Source organism: Physella acuta, unplaced genomic scaffold (assembly GCF_028476545.2).
Source record: "Physella acuta isolate Inbredline_101_S28 unplaced genomic scaffold, ASM2847654v3 ptg000386l, whole genome shotgun sequence".
In the NCBI taxonomy this organism is placed as follows: domain Eukaryota; kingdom Metazoa; phylum Mollusca; class Gastropoda; family Physidae; genus Physella; species Physella acuta.
This window is the reverse complement of record NW_026731905.1, coordinates 622585-634688: the sequence shown is the minus strand read 5'-3', so window position 1 is coordinate 634688 and position 12104 is coordinate 622585. Positions and strand designations below refer to the sequence as shown.

General features: G+C 39.7%; 1 protein-coding gene across 1 annotated transcript in view; it reads left to right on the top strand.

Moving 5' to 3' along the window:
• The first annotated feature begins 1818 nt into the window (after nucleotides 1-1818).
• Nucleotides 1819-12104, top strand: part of LOC131942053 (uncharacterized) — a 30955-nt gene continuing 20669 nt past the window's right edge. The window contains exon 1 of the mRNA XM_059301740.1: nucleotides 1819-2210. The gene's annotated coding sequence lies outside the window, so the exon portion shown is untranslated. The remainder of the gene's footprint in view (nucleotides 2211-12104) is intronic.

The window sequence follows — 12104 nt, the reverse complement described above, 5'->3', positions numbered from 1 at the left end:
AAAAAAAAGTCACAGATAAAAAGTCACAGAAAAAAGTCACACATGTGTATTAGCATGGGATTAGTTAATATTTTATGTTTCCAGAAAGTGCAAATTAAATATAATGTAAATATTTTAAACATGTGCATATGTTGTTTTTGTAAGGTAACATTTATAAAACACGTTAATATATTTAGTCTGATGTAGGTTTTAATTCCATTTTAGTAGATAATTAAGTAAAATGTTCAAACCTACTAAGTTTTCATCGTCGTGTTTTTTAAAGTACAAACTTTGTCTTTAGTGCAAAAAGGGAATAAGCCATAGTTAGTATGATTTGTTGCCCTCAACTCGTGGCAACAATAATTCATAATTCAGCCACCTTTACTGCCCACGTTTAGCGCCCTCATTACATCACAAAGCATAGAATTAAGAAAAAAAGCCGACACGGTTGAAGCAAAACGTCAACAATACACAATGTGGACGGAGAAGGACGACAGAGGAGAGACCTACGGCAAAATTAAAACTCGTTGATGTGCCAACTTTTCTTAAATAATTAATTTTTATACAAGGTATTCAAATAAATACGTAACAAAATCTGAGGCTGCTGAGAAAATTATCTTTTAGTATTTTTAATTATTATGAAGATCTAAGTCGGATTATTATTAATAACCAAATTAGTTTTAGAGTTTATAAATATGTTACTAAAATCACTATCCATATTTATAAACACCCACAATTTTAGAATTCTAAACAAGTAAATCAAAACATCCCTAAATACACATTTGTTACTTTTTGTCTAGACTGAATTTCTGTGACTTTTTTTCGATAAGATTTTGTGTGTGACTATTTTCTAAATTTTAAAATTTCCTAGTAAAAACTATAGACATTTTTTTGCTAACTTTTTTTTACCGTTCACTGTGCCAAAAAATACTTTTATTATTCAAATGCACAGATTTTTAGAATTTGCCGTCAAATTAAAAGCCAATGGGTCATGATTTAAAAAAAAAAAGCTGTTTGTTCTTATCCTAGCTCTACGACAATGCTAATTAGATTTTAATTAATCAGTAAAAAAAAACAGTAACACGATTCGGTCTATATATCCTATACTTTTTGGTGTGTGTGTGTGTGTGGGGGGGGGGGGGGGGTGTGACACCATGAGGTGCCGCAACGGGTGACACCCAACCTAGCGACACCACTGCATAATCGTTTGCCCTAGATCCATACTTAATCCTGTACCTAAACATCGAAAATGGCAGGAAAAAAAAATATTCTATATTTTCTGCTGTCGCTTTTTTTTTTTAAATAAAAAAATCAGACTTTTTTTCCTAGAACTGAATCCCCGACTCCTTTTAAAAAAAATCCCTTTAAATGTTCTCACATTACATATAACATATTTATTGCTGTTCAAGCTTTCTTTTTTTAAAACAAAGGTTAACGAAAATTACACAATTAAAAATAAAAATAAACAACTGATAATTTAGACCTAAATCTTAAAAAATTAATCTGGTGATAAAAATATATAGGGCCTGTACAATTTGTAACAAGAAATGTCAGCTTTGTCTGTCCATCGTGAAATTACCGGAATCTCACTTGAAGATAGCAGTAGCCAAATGTCACTAAAGCCGTACGCCAATAAACGAAGGTATGTCTGCCTTGTATGACTAAACCAGGTATGTAGAGATGGCGAGGGGGAAGGGGGGGGATAAAGCAGGACAAGGGGACTGCTCGGTGACAGTTTTTCCTGTTCTCCCCTCCACAGCGAGGCGGTGACGAGGAGAAATTGTCACCCGCACCGTTTTACCCAGCTCTGTAGCGAGCGAGGGGGGACAAAACCGTGAACACAGCGACGACACCGGATTTAACATCTGCACTTGGACCCGTCCACTCGCCGCGACTATTCCATTCTTCTTCAGTGAATGTTTGTAGTAGTCCCTAGCAGTCTTTAACCCAGGCTTGAAGTGTTAAAAGCAATAATTGTTCTTTCATATTGACGAGTTACTTAATAGTGACACAGTCAACTTAGCCGTAGGAAAACATTACACACACAGTTCGTAAAGCGCGGTGGATAATTAGGCTTTAATCAATTCATTAACTTTCCTGTGGATGGTGTGTGTATGTGTTCATTGTCGTGAGGCTGGTTGGTAAGGAGGTCAATACCTACTTCAGTCTACGAGAGGCAGCCCTCGATGTACAAGCGAGCGTGTTGACTTGAGACACGATTTGTCGCCCAGGTATGTGAAATAGCTGTTAGTGTTACCTTAGTTATAGACTTGTATATAATTCAATATAATTAATTTAAAAATAATTATTGGTATTTTATAGGACGTATAGATAATAGAGTATAGGCATATTAGTAGGTTGAATTATGGATTTTTTAAAATAAAATATTCTGTTATTTTAAAAACACCATTAACTTCCTTACCCCTTAAGAGAACATTTGACACCACATTTAAATATCTAGCTTACTCGGTTGACAAGAAAAGAGAGAATTTAAAAATTATCTTAAAATGGAAAATGAACGAGGAAACAGCATTCTTACTCCTCGACCGGCATAACATTACGTCGTGGACTTGTGTGCACGAGCTTTTAATTCCCGCCATGGTAATTGCGTCAGCTTAGGTAATTTACTCACCGGAAAATAACAAAAAGCAACTGGTTGATAATAAAACTAGATCTAGATCTAGTTATTTTATTATTTATTAAGTTCTACTCTACATGTTATTCATACCATTTTATGAAATAATAAACACATGCATAAATCAAATGACCATAATAAATATTTTTATTTCAAATTCTAATTTTCTAATTTTAAATAATAAATATGCTGACATTCATACATCGTATTAGTGTATTTTTTTTTTTTTACATTACATTTTTTTTCATCTTGAAAGCATGACGTATGTGATTTTTTTTAAAATAAAATCTCCAAACATCGTCACTCGCGTGATTGCTTGCTGACGTTTACTATCCCATGGATGAAAAATCCCACCACGGTCACGGGGTCACCGTGACTTTAGCAGGCCTATAGTACACGTCATAGAATGAACACGCGTACACGAGATGGTCGGTGTCTTCACTTCTCTCTCTCTTCCCCCCCCCCCCCCCCTTCTTCAAGCAAATTGAAAAACAGACCTACTTCCCTACTTCTGGACATTTTTTAAAAAGTTCGGTCATTTTTTGTTTAAAGTTACATATCAGGCATGCTAGATTATTTTTTTTTAACTAGATCTGTCTACGTCTAGCTTAAAAAAATAAATAAATAAACGCTTAAAATGCCCGTAAACAGATTATTTAGCGCCAAAAAAAAAAGGCCGCTGAACGAGCATTTTTTTAAAATACGCAGCAATGAAAAAGGCTAACGGCCGATCAATTAAGTCTAAAAATCGCCCGTAATTAGGCCTAGCTCTGAAAAAGGCCACTGAACGAGCATCACTGATTATATAAACGAATAGGCCACGCAGCGTTGACGAGGTTAGCCACCGGTCACGAATGCAGCAACTGTCGGCCCACAGTGAAGAAAAAATCAATATACTAATAAAATTACTAATACAATAATAATGTCCATAATTTTACTTTTTCCGCACATGCTACAATTGAATTATAATTAAAATACTAGACTTAACAGTTCATTCCGCAAAAAACAAAAACTAGTTGTTTCTGTCTGGCAACTAGCGTAACAATGATGCAACGTTACTAAAAATAGCAGAGAGAAATTGTCGCATGGTTACTTACGGGGTAATTGGATTTTTGGTAAAGATCATCCATAATACTGTAAATATACATGGTAAATATCTCAATTATATATTAATCTACTGTTATACGGGCCGTTTTCCCGGTTATACGGTCGTTTTTGGCCGCGGTTCAGTTTATACGGAGAGTGCTCCACTAGAAATCCTCTCATTATTTACAACTACAATTCTAGCGATTTTTTCTGGCATTCTAAGGCATATTATCCATATTATTAGCATCTTGTGTTAAAATGATAAGAATTTGCGAGATTAACAGCTTTTTCATTTGTCGTGGATAGGACCCCTAAAATAAACGTAAAAACCGTCAGAAAACGACGCGTGACGTTTCAGGGTCAGAGGTCAATCCAGCCATCTAAGCAATGAGGCGGCCTAATATTAGTATATTACTTGTATTAGCTAAAGCAATAAGAATAAATACATGTTATAATAAATATAATTATAGTAATATTTTATTTTATTTCATTAAAACTACTTTTTTTGTATCTAGGCCTATATGTATTATATTATGTATTTATTTATTTAATATATACTAGATCTATATACAATACAGTCGTCTTGTAAATAAGATATTTCATGCAAGTGTAGTTAAGTTACTAGCAATTATTTTTTTTACTATTGAGTTTCGTGTTTTCTGCCGAAAAATCTTTTTCCTAGTTGTCACTTCAATTTTTTTTTTACTGGTCGATTCATTCAAATCGAATATCGTGCCTTGAAGGTAATTTGTTGGTTACAAAATATAAATTACAAAAAAGTTCAGACTAATTAATTAGCCCAATGTATCCAGTATCTAGTACAAGAATTAGACCCAGAAGTTGATTTAAAAAAAACCGTTAAATTGTATTTTTTACTGTACAGTGTGCAAGCCGAAGGTAACCATAGAAACCGATGTGTTTCCGGTCTTGAGATTGATTTCCATCGTAATGAAACACACAGTGCCTATGTGCTTATACTTATAAACCGATGATAAATATTTATTGTAATTTTACTGGGAAGTTTCTAAGACTGCATTGACCTTGATACTTCATCATTTATGTGATGAGTAAAATTGTATAGAACTTGTGACTAAATATATAGGTAATTGTCCCCCCCCCCCCCCCCATCCCCCAATTTGGCAACTTTCAACCTTTTGATAAAGCAAGCAAGAGAACGAACCAGTCCATATTCCCTGCGGGATTTGGTCCCGCATCGTCTTTTGTTATCCAAATGATGTCCGATGTCTAGGCCTGTACTTCTTAACCCAAGGGCTCACCTCATCACGTGACTACAATAACCCAGAGCTTAAGGCAGATGCGATGCCTAACAACAATGCCTTTGTTACGTCCACTTAATATTCCCTGCTCTAAGTCTTGTAAGCCGAGGTCACGTGATCTTGTTTTACATACACGTGTTTTGTCGCACAATGATGTCACAACGAACCATCACAAGAGGAGCTCTATTAGAACTTTTTGTCGTCCCCCCCGGGTCCCCTCCCTGACACCCACACTTTCCCCTCCATTTTGGCTGGTGCATAATCGTCCAATTATAATTTTTGTGAAGTCTATGTGTATGCCACCTTGTTGGATAAAACATGTTCAGATTCTTACACAAAACTACACAGCCGGGGACTGGACAAAATGGAAGATTATGGTTGAGGTCCTAAGTTCCACATCCAGTAAAAGTGACCAAGTCATACAGCAAACATATAGAACCCCGTTCTTTAATTTAATATACCATTTAAAAATTCCAACTTATTATGAATTTAAACTTTTCAAAATGTTTTAATTTTATTAAATTTTAAAAATGTTATTCAGCACTTGCACTACAAAGGAGTTTTTTCCAACCTTCTTAACTTAAAGTGCGTAGTGTACCCTTTTCATCAACACTAATTACTTTCCACACCATTTAAACTCTCACCTTTACCTATTATTTCTTTAAAAGTTACTAAAGCACCCGTACACGAATGCCCCCATCCCAACATTAACTCTTTTATGACCGGCTTGAAGTCCCCCACTCTCCACTTTTTATCCATAAATGGTTTGAAGCCTCCCGTCCACTTTTTATTCACAAATGGCCATTCACGCTGTTTATTACCTACGGAGGGTGGTTGCCTAACGCCGGTGGTGAGATGGTGTGGGGTGAGATGGTGTGGACCAGACAATTGACCACCACTGCAGCCCATCTGACAGGACAATACATCCCATATTTCCATCCTTAATGTTGCCCTTCTAACATAATACTATACCTACATTTCCACCCTAATGTACTCTTCTGACATGATACTATATTCCCAAATGTTGCCATTTTGACATGACACTATTGCCCAAATTTCCATCCCTAATGTTGCCCTTTTGACAGGACACTATAGCCCATATTTCCACCCATAATGTTGCCGATCTGTCACATGTCTATAGCCCACAGATGCGCCATTATTTATACTCGCGTGGTCGTCATGGCGACGATAAACAAGAGGCCAGTTAATTAGGTTTGAAGCAGGGACTAATGCTTGTCCTGTTGGCAACTCCATAGTCCGACTGGACCCCCCACCCCCGTCTCACCATACCACCACGTGAATCTGTAATGAGATTTTCCGCCATGAAGAAATGTAACGACGAACGTAACACAATTTCCGAGTTATAAATAGCAACAGTTGGGCAAAGTAGGAAGGCGTCGATTACTGGGGCGTTAGGTGTGGGGGTGTGACTGACGTATGAGGGGGGTGGGGTGTGCAGGCTACAGAAAGGGCCATCCGAATTTTAATCGTTGTTTATTTGTACCATGAACCCGGTAAGTTTTTACCCCCCCCCCCCCCCAAAAGAAAGCCTAATCTTCAACTTTTTCTCGATATATAAAAATTGAGCCTTAATGGTTATGATAAGGCCATAATAGGTTTAGGTGCAGGCTTATGCTAGTGGTAAGATTTTGGTTTTTGGTCTATCTCACCAAATGCCTCATCCCCACCCCCTCCCACACTCAAAGATATTACAAGGGCAATTTTCGTTAAGTTATCAAAGAGTGTACCTCCTGAGAAACCGCTGACTCAGACGGTGCTGACTCCGTCGACGCAGACTTGGATGACGTCACGAGGTCAGACTCGTGCATCTGCTGGAGGGCAGACGATCGATCATTTTCCCGCCACGATGCGCTGTTAATGGGCAGTCAAATAAACAAGTTGTCAGATCGTTTCTTCGCCAGACAGCCATGATGGACAGTTATGCTACGTTGGACAGTCCATTTACGCTGGACAATTACCCCGGACAGTCAAATTAGGCCGGATATTTAGATTATGCTGAATAGTCCATCTACGCTGGACAATCCAATTTTGCTGGACAATTCATTTATGCTGGGCAGTCCATCTATCTATTAGTAGATTGACAACAGTAGGCTACAGTTATTCCACCAAAAAAAAAATATCCTGGGTCTTAACCCCCACCCTCATTAGTAGCTGACCATGTACATATCATAGTATACTTGGTTCTTCTCACACAAGTAATTTGCTAATGGTGATCTATCAATAACAAAAAAAACAAAAAAAAAAAAACAAAACAAGAATCAAATCAATTCTTATTCGACAGGATGTGACGCAACAAAAAAACCCAGAGTTTTATTTTCAGCCATATTGTAACCGGAAGCGTGGATTATCGTACCTTCTACTTTGTGGTTACCTCCCCCTTTCAAGCCTAGTTACGGGTGCGAAGGAAATATAATACAGGCATTGATTTTTGGTACCCACGTTACAAAGGGAGGGAATTTCATCAGGTTGATGTATGAAGCCAATAATGGGTTGCGTGAAGGGGGAGACTATTCAATCAAGCAATACATGGAAATGTTTTTCCTAAGCATAAACTTGTTTTGTTGGTTGTTGATAGGTAAAAAGTAAAGTTCCTATTTTGACCAAGGGATTCATTGGGCAGATGAAGTATAATTCATTTTTCTTCATCTCGGCATCTCCGTTGCGCAGCCGTGCAGTATTTTTTAACCTGCCGCGGTTTTAAAAAAATGCATATATCACATATCCTTGTGAAAAATTGGTAGAACACTGCGCACTAGATTTTTTTGCTCTCAAGCCTAGAGGGGACGATCCTTAGCCTATGAAGGGATAGTGTGGTCAGCACCATACCCAGCCGCCCTTAACTTCCACAAGGTTAGTCAGATACCTTTCATCGGTTGCGGATTACCATGTCATATCGTACACACTGCTGTTCTCTGACCAGTTGTACCGAGGTAATTATTTATTCAATAATACTGACACCTAACATCGATACCCGAAAAACACAAATACGACAACGATACTGTCCTGAAGTGTAGGATATTAGACAACGAAAACAGTGGTGTACTATGCCGTGGTCATATTTATACACTGTATGCAGGGTTATAGTGTTCAAACTTGTATTGTGTTATTTAGATATTTCATCTTAAAACTAACGTAAATGGCCGAATGTAATTTCTTTAAAATTACATTGTAAATTTACGAATCTTATGAATTTTTTATATATTTATTCTAAACCTTCCTTTCCTATAATTATCTTTTGTTTTATTAAAAAAAACAACAACGAAAGTTGCATAGCCTCCCCTGTTGCCATCAGATGACGCGAAAAGTGCAAGGTAGCTTACGCACTCTTTTGTCAATCGTTCTAAAGTCGAGGGTCCGCTTTCTATCCTACCAGTGGTGTAGCGAGGTCGGGTGTCACCTGGTGCGGCACTTCATGGTGTCAAACCCCCCCCCCCCCCCCAGAGGCATAGCGACCCTTCCCGGGTCAAACTTTCAAATTTTCGATTTGCACCCCCCCCCCTCAAGTTTTTCTCTATATATTTTGCTATTTTTTGCCTTGGTGTCACCCCCCCCCCTAATAGTGTCACCCGGTGCGGTCCGCACCCACGCCCCCCCTCTCTACGCCTCAGTATCCTACTATTATACCCCAGATCTTGAAAAAAAATTGGTCGCAAATCGTCGTTTTATAAGGCCGTGTACTGCCAGATTAAAATCCCGTTAGACCGGTGACATAATGACCTTGAAGTGACGGCCTCGGAATGACTCGAATCTCACCTTGGCACACAGAGTTTCCCCCTGGCCAAACACGATGATCGCCCCCTCACCTGTCAGACAGCACTGACCGCGGTCATCCACGCCAAACGTTGGCGCTGACGTGTCATACGTGCTCACATATTGGCCAGCGCATATTTTACAGTGACGTCAATTTGCTGGGGCATTGGTCCGGCTTGTGGTCAATCCCTGGTCAGGCTTGTGGTCAATCCCTGGTCAGGCTTGTGGTCAATCCATGGTCTGGCTTGTCATTGACCTCGAGTCAGGCTTGTGGTCAATCCCTGGTCCGGCTTGTGGTCAATCCCTTGTCCGGCTTGTGGTCAATCCCTGGTCCGGCTTGTGGTCAATCCCTGGTCAGGCTTGTGGTCAATCCATGGTCTGGCTTGTCATTGACCTCGAGTCAGGCTTGTGGTCAATCCCTGGTCCGGCTTGTGGTCAATCCCTTGTCCGGCTTGTGGTCAATGCCTGGTCCGGCTTGTGGTCAATCCCTGGTCAGGCTTGTGGTCAATCCCTGGTACGGTTGTGATTAACCACTGGCTTGTGGTTTACCCATGGTTCGACTTATCATTGACCCCGGGTCGGATTTGTGGTTGTTGACCAATGGTCTGGCTTGTGGTTTAAACCCGAGATCACTTATTATCTAAACAACCCGATTTAATTACCAAATTTTATTAAGCCCAGCAGAGGTGCCCCATACTAAAGCCCCCCCCCCCCCTCCGCCATTGTAGAGGTGTTGGAATGGAATGCGATGTAGCTAGATCTATCATCTCGTATTGTCTCAACACTGAACATGTCTGCTACGCATACACTTGCTCTGCTCCGGCTTTTCAAAGGATTAGACCAACGAAAAAATTCTAATATTTTAAAGACGAAACAGGAATTTCTTGATTCCAGAATTTGTGATCTCAAATTGCAAGTCCTATTCACACACGTGATGACCGTATTAGCCTAAACCTCGGACATTAGCTAAACCCCCTGAGACATTAACCCCCCCCCCCCCCCCCACCCCCCTCCCCGGGCATGTCTTGTTTGACCAGATCCCCCCAGCCAAGTTGGCAGCCCGTCTGTAGACCGGACAAGACCATTGGCGTTGGACGTGGAAAGTTAACCTCTCGTCTGTTTACTGTGCGGGGGTCAAGGTCACGGAATGACGACCGGTCAGCCTTATAGGGCGAACATGACCGGAATACGATTAGCCGTACACATGCTCGGCGGTGAGAATTGTCGGGGTTTAAATGTTTTTAAAGTGTCATGTCATGCCTTTAATGTCATGTTTAACAACAGGGGTGTCATTTAGAATACATTGTTCCTTGTCCTATTAGCATCTTCAAAGGTCATGTTATTATATGCTATCACTGTGCAGTATATTCATCCATCGGAGCACATTCCCCCCCCCCCCCCCCTCTCTCCGAACAAAATAGAATTTTTATAGAAATTATATAATTTCACCAGTGTACGCCACCTCCCCCTGGAGAAAAAAGTCTGAAAGAAACACTGGGCTCATTTCATCCCACTATCGTCAAAATTTGTTTATGTCAATGCGGTATAGCTCAACATCAAGTCAGTATTGTACCCCGCCATTTGTGTCATGTCAGTATTGTGTATGTCATGTCAGTATTGTGCATGTCATCTCACTATAGTCCCACCCCAGTGGTGTACCATGTCGTGACAAGCTTACCGAAACACCACAATTAATTTCCACTCCCTCCTTTCTTAGTACACGCACTAAACGAAAAGCATACAAATATACCCTCAAATAGAGGAGACAATATACACACTTTTATGCGGTGGAACACATACATCGATGACGTCATTACAAGAGAAAGAAAAATAAATCAAGCTTGACTTTTGTAAGTTCTGAAACAGGTGTTTTAATTTCACAACGTGCCGACAGTTTTCAGACTTATTTTTGTCACCTTCCATTGTCGCCTCCCATCTGCTGTTGACCTACCTGTAAACTACAGGTAATTTATAGAGCTGATGTAATAGCCAAACGCGACCTTTATCTGGGTAGGGGGGGGAGATGGTGACACGAACTAGATTGTGAGGCCTGTTTTAGACCATTGAGTTGCGAAATGTCAGAAAAGTGCACTGAAATTGTGTTTTTTTTTATTGTTTCACGCTAGATACTTATTCAAGTTTACAGTGGTTAGTATTGGGATATTTTTATGTGGACATTTCATCTGGACATTTCAATCATCACACAGAAATTGAGTTAAGAAGTCGTTTTTTCTTGCTTAGTTTAGTGAATTTGTCTCTTACCTAGATTGTTAATTTTCCCTTTCCTAGCTTACTGAATTTTTTTCTTGAGCTTAATTTTCACTTGCCCAGTTTAATGAATTTGTTCTTGCCTAGACTGTTAGCTCCCCTATTTTAGAGTCTATTGACCTTTCTTTTACCCTCCCCTATCCCCATCTTGTTGCTGTTGTTGTTGTTGAGATCTACCACACCCCCTGATCACGTGACAAAGCGTCCGGACATGTCGCTGCATGCGGTAACTTTTGATAATGACTAATTAATGACTGGCTAATTTCACCGGTGTAGTTAATTAGCGTTTTAATCAACACGTTATTTTAATTTAGTTCCTGCCTTGACTGCGATTCGGAAGGATAAAAGTATTACACAGAGGCATATATTGATCTTATTCTGAAAACCGATGTAAAAATGTCTATTAAATAAAATGCTATGCATTTTTTAACTACTTAGTCTTTATCTTTAGGCAGTTAACATTAAGTGTGTATGTGTGTGGGGGGGGGGAGTTAACAACAGTCATCTTTTATTACATAATAATTACAAATTATCGGACAGTGACCCCATATAGTTTATGGGGCCCTTAAGACAGCGTTCTCAACATAGCATTGCCCCCATCCTACCGTCCTACTCACAACAGCAACCCACAAGTCATAAATCCCCCCCCCCCCCCACCCTCAAGAATCACACGGTTATTACGTCCGTCCAGACGTCCAGCCACAGAATCACGTGATGCCCGTTGTTCTTATCAGCCCGCCATCTTAATTTTCTTCTAAAGCCCCAGCCGTGGTAGCCCTTTCTTGTCATCTTCAAACAAATTTACAAACAAGGACGTTAACTCTTCGAGGGAAGAGACAAGCGGGACGGATTTATGTCCCCTGGTAATCTTATCGCCTATCGTCTGCTGCGCATCTTTACTGCGCAGACCGGATGCCGGTCATAAATCTGTTTCAAGTTTTCAGTATAAAGCGAACATGCGATGTGCTGGTTGTAAATGTAGCTGCAATTACATGTTGGCACGAAATTGTTGGTGAAGACTACAACAGGTTGCTGACATTTCAAGCCCACTAAACCCTAACATGACATTTCAAGCCAGCGGCGTAGCC